This window comes from Nyctibius grandis, chromosome 13 (genome assembly GCF_013368605.1).
Source record: "Nyctibius grandis isolate bNycGra1 chromosome 13, bNycGra1.pri, whole genome shotgun sequence".
In the NCBI taxonomy this organism is placed as follows: Eukaryota; Metazoa; Chordata; class Aves; order Nyctibiiformes; family Nyctibiidae; genus Nyctibius; species Nyctibius grandis.
Window position 1 is genome coordinate 6994 of NC_090670.1, and position 13445 is coordinate 20438.

Consider the following 13445-nt stretch of genomic DNA (forward strand, 5'->3'; position numbering starts at 1 on the left):
CAATACAGTGTAAAATTTTCCCCAAATAGGTATTTGAGTCATAATCAAATTTGGATCAGGTACAACTGGATGGGCAACGATTGCAAATCCATTTACTGCTCTTAAATCTTGTAGAAATCTATATTCTGGATCCCCATCTTTTTATCAAATCGGTGTTTACTAACCGGGAGTATAGGTGTATTAAAAGAACTTTGACTTTTTTTTTAAAAAAATCCCTTTTTCCAAGAACGATTTTATTTGTTTTACAATACTTGGGATAGCTTCTGCCACAACTGGGTATTGCCTAATAGAAGGAGGAGTCCCTCCTTTTGTTTTAATCGCTACTGGTTCTGCAGATTTTAACAGTCCAATATCATCTCCGGAGAGACTCCCTAATTTTTTAGCTACATCGTTCAATTCTTTCGGGATTTTAAGCTCGCCTTCTCCAATTCCTACAGTTTGTATTCCCGTTACGATTAATCGAATTCCTTTGGGAGTTAAAGCTAGGCATGTTCCCAATTCGTGCAATAAATCTCTCCCAAACAGTGAAACAGGAGAAGCTGGCGAAATAACAAATCGACCCCATATCAAATGATCATCAAAAACAACAGGAAGAGGAAGGGAAGGTGGTAACTTATCTTCACCCAAAACCCCAGTAACCTTTACAAATTCATCAGATAGCTGTGACACATGAAAATGTAACAACGATAAAGTTGCACCCGTATCTATTAAGAACTTAATAGCAACGCCACTTACCTTAGCTGTGATAAATCCCTCATTCTTTACCTTAATCCCAGAGTCTCGATCCATAAACTTCACAGCAAGAACGTGGACGCTCCGGTCTTTCTGCTCCGTCTCTTCCACCGTTGTTAGAGGTTGGTCTCTACGGGACATCCTCTCTGCGGTCAGGATTACACAAGGAGCTCTGAGAACAATATTCATGGATTGTGAAAGCCCACCCGTGTTTATCAGATTGACTTGTATTTTTTATTCTATTCTTAATTCATGAGAACTTCTATAACAGTTTATGTGAAAACTTCTACAACAATCCTGACCTGTGACTAAACCGATCGTCAGCCAAAGCTTAATGAGCAGCTACGCAGGACTAGGCCGACAAGCATTAATTTCTGACGATTCCAGTAAAAAGGATGTACGCTTAACCTTTTTTACCTTAAAAGAATATAGAGTACTTGTGGAAGACCATCAGCCCGCAAACAGCTGTGCTTTACTTGCAGAGCAGGGGATTCCCTTGGGGAGGTTGCACCGAGAATAGTTCTCGCTCCCTTTTAAGATAAAGGAGCCCTGAGCAGTTCACGGGGCCCTCTGAGGCGTGAAAGAAGTAAACGTGAGTGTTGAAGGGCAGTTCTGAAGACAGAACTGAAAACAAGGAACGGCTGTTGACGTTCCGAGCCCACAGCACCGTGGCTCTTCCCAGAAGGGGTGATGAGCGCTCAGCCTGTGAACGTTGACGGCGTCTCGAACCGCCCAGTCCGGCTCCTGCATTTCACTAGGGCAGTAGAACAGCAATAAAGGAGCCTGAGGCCTTTGGCTTTCAGCCCTCGCCTCCTCCCTCGCAGAGTCCCTGCCTTCTTTTCCGCTCGCCCCAAATACTTACAAGTAAGAAGCAGTAGAAATAAGGTTCTAAACAGACTTCAGGTATTTTAGGTTAATACTTAGGAGACGCCGGCAGTGCAAAGCAGACTCTGGTCAAGACGGGACGCTGGTCACGGCGAGAACATCGAGGACGGGGTGTTGAGCGGAGCCCAAGCGGAACCAGAAGATAAAGATCAGCTGACCGGCGGCGAAGAACGGACTTCTGTGGACTCTGGAGGAAGTGAACTTCAACGAAACAAGACAGTTTTTAGAGCTATAAGCATATGCACGGATTCCAGTAAAACTATTCTACAAAACTGAACAGTTGCAGGAAAGCGCATCAGATAATAATAATTAAAAAAAAAAATTAGCAGAAACCTGCAGCGAGCATTTGCCACGGTTTTTATGAAGGAGTGCAAATTTTCCTTCCGCCCCCCCCGTGTGAAAGATCACATCCAATCTACAGATCCACACAGCACCTTACTAAAAACATACTTAAGCCTGGTCTTTATGACCACTTTATGTTCTTTTTTCCTTTATCAGAACAAAGTGATCTGATAGAAGATAACGCTTTCTAAAGCTTTTTCTGTGCTGTTACTCTCGAGGCAGGCTCTAAATATCAATTCCTGTTTTAAATGCTGTATCAAGGTAGCTGACATTTTGAGATATCATACGTTTGTGCACGTATACCTCTGCACTGCTAATTCTCAGCAGCCAGATGCCCTACTACTGCCTTTTAATTTCTTCTTTGCTCAATACCTGAGGCCCCCTGAAGAGTCTAGAGATCTCAAATAGAGATTTCCTGACTGGGGCTCCCTTTTGGGCCAACACAGAGAGATGAAAGAGCAACTGAAATAGTTAGCGGAATTTTAACAGAAGCTCCCCCGCACAAACGGCCCATCTGCCTTCTGCTTTTGGCCCCCGAACCAGCTCACGGAGCGCCCACGGCGGAGCCCAAAAACACAGCTGCCGAGCCTGCTCTCCAGTCCCAAAAACGCAGCGCTCCGCCTCTGCTGCCGACCCCAAAACCACACCAGCGAGTCCCCTCTGTCAGCTCCCGAAAAACGCACCGCTCACATCCGCTTCTGAGCCCCCCGAAGCGGCCGCGGGAGCCTGTTCTCGAGCCCCAGGAACACAACACCTGGCCTCCGTTATTGGGGCCCCAAAGCACCTCACCCCGCCTGCTTTCTGATCCCCCCTGCAGCCCCCACGTGCGACGCCGAGGGGTGGGGGGGCTGCAGCCACCCCGCAGCCCTGCGCCACCAGGGACCCACGGGCAGTTTTGGGGAGCGCTCGGGCCGCGCCGCGCCAAAAACCGCACCGGAAGTTGCGTCAGAAGGCGCGCCGGAAGCCGCCGCTTTGCCGGAAGCCGCGCCAGGACGCGCGCCCCCCCCCGCCGCGCCCCGCGCGGCGCCGCGACCCGCCCCCGCCGCGGGCCCCCCCCGCCGGGAGCCGCGCGGGAAACGCCGTCGCGCCAAGCCGGGACCTGCTGCCGGGACCGGCGCCGCGCCGCCCCGGGAGCCGCCCCCGCCGCTCCGGGAAGCTGCGCCGGGACTGGCGCCGCGCCGCCCCAGCAGCCGCAGCCGCGCCACGCCGGGACCTACCGCCGGGACCGGCGCCGCGCCGCACCAGGAGCTGCCGCCGCGCCGCGCTGGGACCTGCGCCTGGACCGGCGCCGCACCAGGACCTGCCGCCGGGACCGGGACCGGGACCGGCGCCACACCGCGAGTCGCGCCAAAAACCGCGCCGGAAGTTGCGTCAGAAGGCGCGCCGGAAGCCGCCGCTTTGCCGGAAGCCGCGCCAGGACGCGCCCCCCCCCGCCCCGCTCCGCGCGGCGCCGCGACCCGCCCCTGCTGCGGGCCCCCCCCGCCGGGAGCCGCGCGGGAACCGCCGCCGCGCCGAGCCGGGACCTGCCGCCGGGACCGGCACCGCGCCGCCCCGGGAGCCGCCCCCGCCGCTCCGGGAAGCTGCGCCGGGACCGGCGCCGCGCCGCCCCGGGAGCCTCCGCTCCAGTAGCCGCCGCCCTGCCGGGAACCGCGCCGGGACCCGCCCCGTCCCCGCCGCGCCGGGACCTGCGGAGAAAAAAAAAAAAAAAAAACGGAGGGGGAAAAAAAAAAAAAAAAAAAAGTAAAAAAGCGGCGGCTGCAGTTCCGAAATTTGACCACAGGGCGGCAGCAGAAGGCGCCGCCAGAGCGCCCCTCCACTGCGCATGCGCGGCTCCCCAGGGGACCCCGTCCCTATCCTGCCCCTCAGGGCGGAGTCGCGCAGGAAACCACGCCCCGTTCCGCCCCCCAGGGCGGGGCTCCGTTGGAGGCTGCGCCTCCCCCGTCCCGCCTGCTGGGGCGGGGTTTCGCATGGGACCACGCCCCCGTCCAGCCCCTCGGGGCGGGGCTCCGCAGCACACCCCGCCCCTGGCACGCCCCCACGGGGGACACGGCCCCGCCCATTGCCAGCACTGACTGAGCGGCCACAGCCGCCCACTGCGCATGCGCGATTGCCCAGGAGACGCCCCCCCCGCTCCTGTCCCGCCCGCGCCCCGTTTAAGCACCGCTCCCTCGGCAAAAACAGCGGCGGCGAACTAAAACGCAGCCGCCGAGAGACATTCTTAAAAACAACCGCGATTAAGAAAAGGAGAAAATTAGAAAGTGGGCCCCGAAAAGTAAAACGGGGATGGACAAATGTAAAAAGCGACGGCTGCGGCACCGAGCGCGGCCAGAGCCCCCCACCCGCAGTACCGCGCCCCGGACCCCAGGGCGCGCCATTCCCTCGCTTCTCCCACCAATTGTCGCTATTTTTACGCCGTGACGCCCTCTGCTTTGGGGGACCCACCCGCCCCCCCAGACACACATGCCCCCCGCCCCACCTACCTGCTCCTCCACTGCATCCTTGCCCCCGCATCGGTGACATTCAGGTGCCCCGAATGACGTCAGCGCCACCCAGCCGTCTACCCGCTTTTTGTTCACCCCAAAAAAAGGGCACTAAATGAGGGAAACAGCCCTGACCCCCACCTCCTTACTTTAGCAAGGCCATTTACGTGTCTACACGCCCCCTCCCCAAAAAAAGGGGAAAAAGATGGCGTCCTAGCAACCGAGATGGCCGCCTAGCAACCCAGATGGCGTCCTAGCAACCAAATTGGCCGCCTAGCAACCAAGATGGCGTCCTAGCAACCAACATGGCGTCCCAGCAACCAAAATGGCCGCCTAGCAACCCAGATGGCGGCCTAGCAACCCAGATGGCCGCCTAGCAACCAAGATGGCCGCCTAGCAACCAAAATGGCCGCCTAGCAACCAAAATGGCCGCCTAGCAACCAAAATGGCCGCCTAGCAACCAAAATGGCCGCCTAGCAACCAAGATGGCCGCCTAGCAACCAAAATGGCCGCCTAGCAACCAAAATGGCCGCCTAGCAACCAAAATGGCGTCCTAACAACCAAAACGGCGTCCTAGCAACCAAAATGGCCGCCTAGCAACCAAAACGGCGTCCTAGCAACCAAAACGGCGTCCTAGCAACCAAAATGGCGTCCTAGCAACCAAAATGGCCGCCTAGCAACCAAAATGGCCGCCTAGCAACCCAGATGGCGTCCCAGCAACCCAGATGGCCACCTAGCAACCAAGATGGCCACCTAGCAACCAAAATGCCCGCCTAGCAACCAAAATGGCGTCCTAACAACCAAAATGGCCGCCTAGCAACCGAAATGGCGTCCTAGCAACCGAAATGGCCACCTAGCAACCAAAATGGCCGCCTAGCAACCAAAATGGCGTCCCAACAACTAAGATGGCCGCCTAGCAACCAAAACGGCGTCCTAGCAACCAAAATGGCCGCCTAGCAACCAAAATGGCCGCCTAGCAACCAAACTGGCGTCCTAGCAACCAAAATGGCCGCCTAGCAACCAAAATGGCGTCCTAGCAACCAAAATGGCCGCCTAGCAACCAAAATGGCCGCCTAGCAACCAAAATGGCCGCCTAGCAACCAAAATGGCCACCTAGCAACCAAGATGGCCGCCTAGCAACCAAAATGGCCGCCTAGCAACCAAAATGGCGTCCTAGCAACCAAGATGGCGTCCTAGCAACCAAGATGGCGTCCTAGCAACCAAGATGGCGTCCTAGCAACCAAGTGAAAAAATGCGGCGGCCGCAGTACCGAAATTTGACCACAGGGCGGCAGCACCTGGCGCCGCCAGCGCCTCCCCTACTGCGCATGCGCGGCCGCCCAGGGGGGACCCCGCCATACCCCGCCCCCGGGGCGGGGTTCCACACCAGACCACGCCCCCGCCCCGCCCCTCGGGGCGCGGCTCCACGGGAAACCACGCCTCTGACACGCCCCCACCGGGACGCGGCCACGCCCACTCCCTGCGCTGACAGAACCGGCCCCTGCGCATGCGCAGTTTCCCCGGCACCCCGCTCCCGCCCGCGCCCCGTTTAAGCGCCGCTCCCTCGTCAAAAAAAAAGGCGGCGAACTAAAACGCAGCCGCCGAGAGACATTGTTTAAAAAGCAACGGCACCGAGGAGAGGAAAGACGCGGTTAAAAAAAAAAAATAAGGACAGGGAGCGGGAAAATAAGCGGGCAAGGAAAGAACATTTAAAAAGCGACGCCGCCGAGGAAAGACCAATTAGTAACACAAAAGACGGCGAAACAAAGGCAGCGAACGGGATAAAATAGACAGGAAAAAACCGACCGTGATTAAGAAAAGAAGGAGAAAGTTTAAAATAAAGCTCCGGGAAAGTGAAACGGAGAAGGGCGAGGAAAGAAGTTGTTTTAAAAAAAAAAAAAAAAAAAAAAAAAAAGGTAAAAAAGCGGCGGCTGCAGTACCGAAATTTGACCACAGGGTGGCAGCAGAAGGCGCCGCCAGCGCGCCCCTCCACCGCGCATGCGCGGTTTCCCAGAGGACCCCGCCCCTATCCTGCCCCTCAGGGCGGAGTCGCGCAGGAAACCACGCCCCGTCCCGCCCCCCCCAGGGCGGGGCTCCGCTGGAGGCCACGCCTCCCCCGTCCCGCCCCCTCGGGGCGGGGTTTTGCGGGAGACCACGCCCAGCCCCTCCCCTCGGGGCGGGGCTCCACTGGAGACCGCGCCTCTGCTCCGCCCCCGCAGGGGCACGGCCACGCCCACTCCCGGCAACGAGGGCGGCAAGGAGCCGCCCACTGCGCATGCGCGGTTGCCCAGGGGACACCGACCATGTTCCGCCCGCGCCCCGTTTGAGCACCGCTCCCTCGGCAAAAGCAGCGGCGGCGAGCTAAAACGCAGCCTCGGAGAGACTTTTTTAAAAGCGACCGTGATTAAGAAAAGGAGAAAATTAAAAAAATAGCTCCCCAGAACTAAAAGGGAGATCGAGGAAAAAACGTAAAAAGCGACCGCTGCTGCACCCAGCGCGGCCGGGGCGCCCCTCCACTGCGCATGCGCGGCCCCCGAGCTGCACTACCGCCCTCCCGACGCGCGGGGGCGCCACCGCCTCGCCTCTCCCACCCATTGTCGCGCGGTTTTACGCTCTGACACCCCCTTCCTTGGGGGACCCCCCCGTGCCCCACTTACCTGCCGCTCCGCTGCGTCCTTGCCCCGCCTCGGTGACATTCGGGTGCTCCAAATGACGTCATCACCACCCAGACCCCCTCCCCGCTTTTCATTCACCCCAAAAACACGCACTAAAGGAGGGAAACAGCCCTGACCGCCACCTCCTTACTTTAGCGACGCCATTTACGCGTGTACGCGCCCCCTCCCCAAAAAAGGGGAGCTCTGCTAGAAAAGTAAAGGGAGGGCACCCCTCCAAATGGCTGCCCCGTCACCAGCCCCGTCCCGCAGCCTGTCCCCCCGGCAGACGCCCCACGGCACAGGGACGCCGTGCCAGAGGACGGTGCCGCGCCTCTCCCTCCGCCTCTGCTCCGCCTCGTTCCCGCGCCGGGACGGGCTCCCCAGGGCCACCGACGCCCCGGGCCTCTCTTGGCCCCCCACACCCGACACCCCTCGCTGCCCCCACAGCTGGGAGCCTCCGCACACCGCGCCGGTCCCTCACCCTCACAAACGCTTAACGACCTGCGGGCAAACCTGCGCTGGGGGTAGCCGCCGAGCCTCACGACACGCTTACGACAAGGCGGCTGAAAAACAGAACTCCCAAGTTAGACTCCGGCACGGGCAAAAAACAGCACAGAAGAAAGTAGAGGAACGCAGTCGGGATAAGAGCCAGGAGAGCAGTTGAGCTAAAGGAGGACTCTAGGTAAACAGGTCAGCTCGAAATACAACACATCCTTTAAAAGCCTGAGCGGTTTGAACACTTAACATCGGCATCAGGACTCACGGACACCATTTTCAACTCATTCCTAACATAAAAGCTGTTGTAGAAACTGTCACGTAAGTTGTCGTACAAGTTCTCACGAATTAAGCAGGTAAGAATCAGTAGAGGTGAAAAAGAATTAGGAGTAGAATAATAAATACAAGTCTAGCTGACAAACACGGGTGGGCTTTCACAACCCTTGAGTATTCTTCTCAAAGCTCCTTTGTATAATCCTTGTTAAAGAAAATCGGCAGAGTCCGGGTCTCCAGGTTTGCCGATCCTTCATTGAAGCAACTCGGAGTTGGACCGACACCGCACTGAACGGTACCTGACTCAAATTCACTATCGGTTTATATAGAAACTAAGAAGTAGTTAGATCACACACTTCTCACGAGCTTCTGTTAAAAATCCACTAACTATTTCCATTCCTCTTTCTTCCTTCGTCAAGCGTCCACGAAAGTCCACTGTCAGGAGTCCACGAAAGTCCCTTCTATTCCGTTGCTGAGCTGATCTTTATGCTCTGGTTCCGCTCCGGCTCCGGTCGACACCCCCCCCATCCTTAATGTTCTTCCTGTAATCGGCGTCCCGCCTCGATCCGGGTTGACCGGTCTCGTTTCCACTGCCAGCGTCTCCTAAGTATTAACCTAAAATAGCTAAAGTCTATTTAGAGCTTTATTTCTATTAATGCCTATTTCTAAGTATCCCATATTTCTGTTAAAGTAAAGAAAAGGTTAACCATACATCCCTTTTAGTAAAATCATCAGAAGGTAATACTTCTAGGCCTGCTCCTGCTTAGCTACTCATTAAGCTCTGATTGATGATTTGTTCCATCACAGGTCAGGATTACACAAGGAGCTCTGAGAACAATATTGACGGATTGTGAAAGCCCACCTGTGTTTGTCAGATTGACTTATATTTATTATTCTATTCTTAATTCATGAGAACTTCTATAACAATTTATGTGAAAACTTCTACAACAATTCCCTCCTTTTGTTTTCATTGCATCCCTGCAATCGTTTGTATCTCCACGATGACTTTATTCTTGAAGCAACAGAAGAAAAATATCTTATACAGCATTGTCCTAACACTAGTATACTCACAAGGATAATAATTATAAACAAGACAATTATAATCAGCTGCTTTATCTGTAAAGCTAAGTCTGGGAACCAAGATGTGAGCCAAGAGAGGGTTTCAGTTGATCTTCACGAGGTCTCGTCCTTTTCTACCTTTTGCATCACAAAACCCACTTCCCAAATTTTGTACACATCTGTGAGCAGCTCTCCGCATCGGTCTGTGTACATACAGCAACTGATACTTAAAACTGTACACACTCCTCCTTGTGAGGTTAATATCACATCTAGAGTCATTCTGTTTTGAATTGTAATTTTAGAGAGTTTTGTCATTTCTTTTTGCCCTGTCAGAAATCCACGCATTGAGGCATTGGCTAATTTTTCTATCTTCTCCCCAGATATATTTATTAGCGTTTTTTCCATATTGACAAATAATTCCTCTGGGCTCAATCTTTGGATAGCTACATGTAAAAATGAGTTCCCCAGTCTTTGTCTCAATTGCTGCAAAGCAGCCTGCAGATCGCCAAGAACAATTATTATGAAGCACACGAGAGGCATTGGTATTGGAATCTTGGTAACGAATAGCAACTTTTACACACGGGGAAACAGCAGCGTTTACAGGTGGAAGAAAAAGGAACAAACTACAATATTTCATTCTTCCTCAGGTTCTTTGCGGACATGAGAATGATGGATAAAGGTTTCTTTCCCTGCAACTTTGACAGCATAAAAAGAAGTTAAAAGCGTAACACAGGGTCCTTCCCATTTTGGCTCAAATCTATTTTTCCTTTCCAAGGTTTTCACCAATACTTTGTCTCCTGGATGAATACTATGTACTCGTATCTCAGGAGATCCACCTCGATACCAACAGGCATGCTTTCGCATTTCAAAGAACAAATTCTGCAAATGCAGTATATATTGTGTCACTCGTTCATCTCCATCCAATTAACTTGGTTTTGCTGGCAAATAAGTGCCTGGAACAGCCAAAACTCGCCCAAACAATATTTCTGCTGGCGATAACCCAACAGGTTGTGCGGGTGTGTTCCGAATGTCCCACAGAACCAAATTCAAAGCCTCTGGCCATTTCAATCCAGTTGTTTTACACACTCGAACAATCTTTTCCTTTATGGTCCCATTCATTCTCTCTACCTGTCCAGAGGAGTCGGGGTGATAGGGTGTATGTAAGTTCCCTGTGACTCCCAAGGCATTGTACACTTATGACAGAATCGCCGCCGAAAAATGAGCTCCTCTATCTGAGTCAATTACTTCAGGAACTCCGTATCGGGGTGTTGATTCTTTTAGCAAAGCTTTCACTACAGTTTTTGAATCGTTCCTTCTGTCTGGGAAGGCTTCTACCCATCCTGATGATTGATCTACAATCACTAACAAGTATGAACACCCCATTGCTTTCAGCATTTCAGCATAATCAACTTGCAGTCTTTGAAAAGGAAACACCGCAGGTGGTCTTTTACCTTGAGGTGGCCGAATCTTAGTTGTGGCACGTTGTCGGCAAAGTTTACAGCTTTCAGTAATCCTTTTCACCGCGGAGGAGGTTCCAGGTGCAGCCCACAGCTGCTGAATTCTCGGTGCAAGTCCTTCAGGTCCTCCATGGCATTTTTCATGGAACCACCGAACAAGAGGTAGGAAATACCTTTTTGGGAGTAGGGGCTTGTTGTCCAAGGTCCGTCGCCCACCTCGTCGTTCCGCTCCAAGTCGTCTCCAAAATTCCATTTCTTCCTCTGAAAGAGACTCATACATCTCTTCTGCCTGTAAAGAACAAGAAGAAAACTTCTTCTGTCAAATTTCTCTGCTATACGCAAAGCTGCCGTAATAAGGTGAATTTGTTTGGCTGCAGCTTCCGCACCTTGATCAGCCGAGCGATTTCCTCGCGACAGTGCACCTCGGCGGTTCGTGTGAGCTTTTGTATGAATTACTGCTATTTGGGCAGGTAAGCTTCCTCTGGAGGAAGTGAACTTAAACTAAACAAGACAGTTCTTAGAGCTATAAGCATACGCGTGGATTCCAGTAAAAATATTCTACAAAACTGAACAGTTGCAAGAAAGCGCATCAGATAACAATAATAATAAAAAAATTAGCAAACACCTGCAGCGAGCGTTTGCCACGGTTCTTATGAAGGAGTGCAAATTTTCCTTCCACCCCCTGTGTGAAAGATCACATCCAATCTACAGATCCACACAGCACCTTACTAAAAACATACTTAAGCCTGGTCTTTATGACCACTTTATGTTCTTTTTTACTTTACGAGAACAAAGTGATCTGACAGAAGATAACGCTTTCTAAAGCTTTTTCTGTGCTGTTACTCTAGACGCAGGCTCTAAATATCAATTCCTGCATCGAGGTAGCTGACATTTTGAGATATCATACATTTGTGCACATATACCTCTGCATTGCTAATTCTCAGCAGCCAGATGCCCTACTACTGCCTTTTAATTTCTTCTTTGCTCAACACCTGAGGCCCCCTGAAGAGTCTAGAGATCTCAAATAGAGATTTCCTGACTGGGGCTCCCTTTTGGGCCAACAGAGAGAGATGAAAGAGCAACTGAAATAGTTAGCGGAATTTTAACAGAAGCTCGTGAGAAGTTTGTGATGTAATTACTTATTAGTTTCTATCTAAACTGATAGTGAATTTGAGTCAGGTACCATTCACTCACTGCGGTGGTGGTCCAGCTCCGAGCTGCTTCAATGAAGAATCAGCAAACTTGGAGACCCGGGGACCCTGCCAATTTTCTTTAACGGAATTTGGCACCCCAGATGGGACTCTAGGACACCGCTCCTCACCCCGTACGTCCCGAGGCGAATGTTTTCCTTACGGCGCAGCTACCCGTCTGTCCTTGGAAACCGCTTCTGTGCAAAAAAAAAAAAACAGGAATAAAACAACAAAAACGGAATAAAAATCAAGTTGAAACACCAGTTTCCACCATGTTTTATTCATTACGTTTCTACTGGCATCTAGGTGCTCAGCAGTTAACTCTACTGACCCCACAGGTAACTCAAAATCTAGTCGTGCGTATAAAAGGCTCTTGCCAACTCGCCCATAAAATCAGCAGGAGCAAACAGAAGACAAACGCTTGACCCTAAAGAACGTAGCAGGCAGCCCTTCATTTATCCGGGGTGAAACTTCCTTCTTGGAGCGGAAAGGAAAACGTTCGTGACCACCGAGGCACCGCTTCAGGAATGAGGCGTGCTCTGTTAACCGCAGCTTTTCACCAGCTTTTCTGCGCTGGCGGCGAGTTTGCCTTTTCTCTGGCTTTGACGTGGAGTACCTGGAGGGTCCTTGACCTCGCTAACGTCTCTCCCCGCTCCCCCGGCCCCGTACGTGCCATTACCCGAGCAGCGAGCGGAACCGACCGCGCAGGATTTTCTTCACATGACGCAGAAGGCGACCCTGGGGAAAAAAAAAAAGAGGCAGAAAATGAACCTGTTTGTCGCACCCAGCCGACGGCGAAGCAACGGGGGAGGATTCTGCCAGAGGGGCTGTGTGGGGCCAGGCTGCACGCCCCGGGAGCTCCCACCGCGCAGGTTCTCTCCCCTTTGCCAGGTACCGGGGAGCCGCCGCCACCCCGTGCTGCCACCTCACCCGCGCCCCCTCGCAGCGGGGCTGCCCCGGCACAGCCGGGGGACCCCCGCCTCGTTTCTGCCCTTGGGAAGGGGACCGTGAGAGACCCACCGCGCAGACGGAGGCACGTGGTGCAGATTCGGTCCCCGAGGGAATAGGCCGGGCTCCCCACCGGCAGAAGGGAGACTCACCTCCTCGCTGCTCGCAGCTCCTCGCTGGGGACAGCCCTGCCCATGCCCGGCCGTTCTTCAGCCGTGCCGGGAGCACGGTTTGGCCGACGGACGCTCCTGCTCGTTGCAGCTGCGGTTCACTTGGCCTCTGGCTAACGCACGCTCCGGACGGCGGGCGCCCCGTCTCGTTCAGGCTCCCGCTCGCTCCAGTTACAACTAATTGAAGCTCCAGCTCCGCACCGAAGCTCCGGTTCCTCTCGGCTTCTTCTCCTTCACGAGCTCCAGCTACGTGCGACAGCCCGGGCTTCGGCAAGGTCCGAAATCAATCGCTGTCACATCAGCAGTTTTCCTGTAAAACCTCACAGCTGTATGTCCTATAAATACGGACTAGTTTGTATTCTGGTTTAGTTAATAACTAAGCAAAGAAGAGCGAGACTCAAAGAGAGTGTACAGAGTCTGAAAACCTACCTGGCCCCCGGAGACCACCTCGGACGTTGAGCTCGGCCTGCTGCGTGCCGGCCTCCCGAACTTCGGGCTCCGACGTGACTGGACCCCCACCTGCGGGCAATGCCCACGCACCCTGCCCACCCGCCGCTTTCCCACGCGGCCCCCGACGCCCTCCCACTCCCACGCACAAACGGCCCATCTGCCTTCTGCTTTTGGCCCCCGAACCAGCTCACGGAGCGCCCGCTGCGGAGCCCAAAAACACAGCTGCCAAGCCTGTTCTCGAATCCCAAAAACGCAGCGCTCCGCCTCTGCTGCCGACCCCAAAACCACACCAGCGAGTCCCCTCTGTCAGC

The 13445-nt window shown here is 53.8% G+C and overlaps 1 protein-coding gene across 21 annotated transcripts in view; it reads right to left on the reverse strand.

Moving 5' to 3' along the window:
• Positions 1-272: 272 nt before the first annotated feature.
• The window catches only part of ZC4H2 (zinc finger C4H2-type containing), a 36248-nt gene continuing 23075 nt past the window's right edge, over positions 273-13445 (reverse strand). For 7 of the 21 annotated variants that reach the window (XR_011049127.1, XR_011049131.1, XR_011049126.1 and 4 more), the window contains 3 exons: positions 12667-13203; positions 11560-12304; positions 8822-10665 (listed from right to left, as the gene is read on the reverse strand). The gene's annotated coding sequence lies outside the window, so the exon portion shown is untranslated. Of the gene's footprint in view, positions 879-1353; positions 1819-8821; positions 10666-10762; positions 10858-11559; positions 12305-12666; positions 13204-13445 lie in introns of those variants that run through there. The other 14 variants (XR_011049141.1, XR_011049138.1, XR_011049139.1 and 11 more) reach the window with 14 other exon arrangements.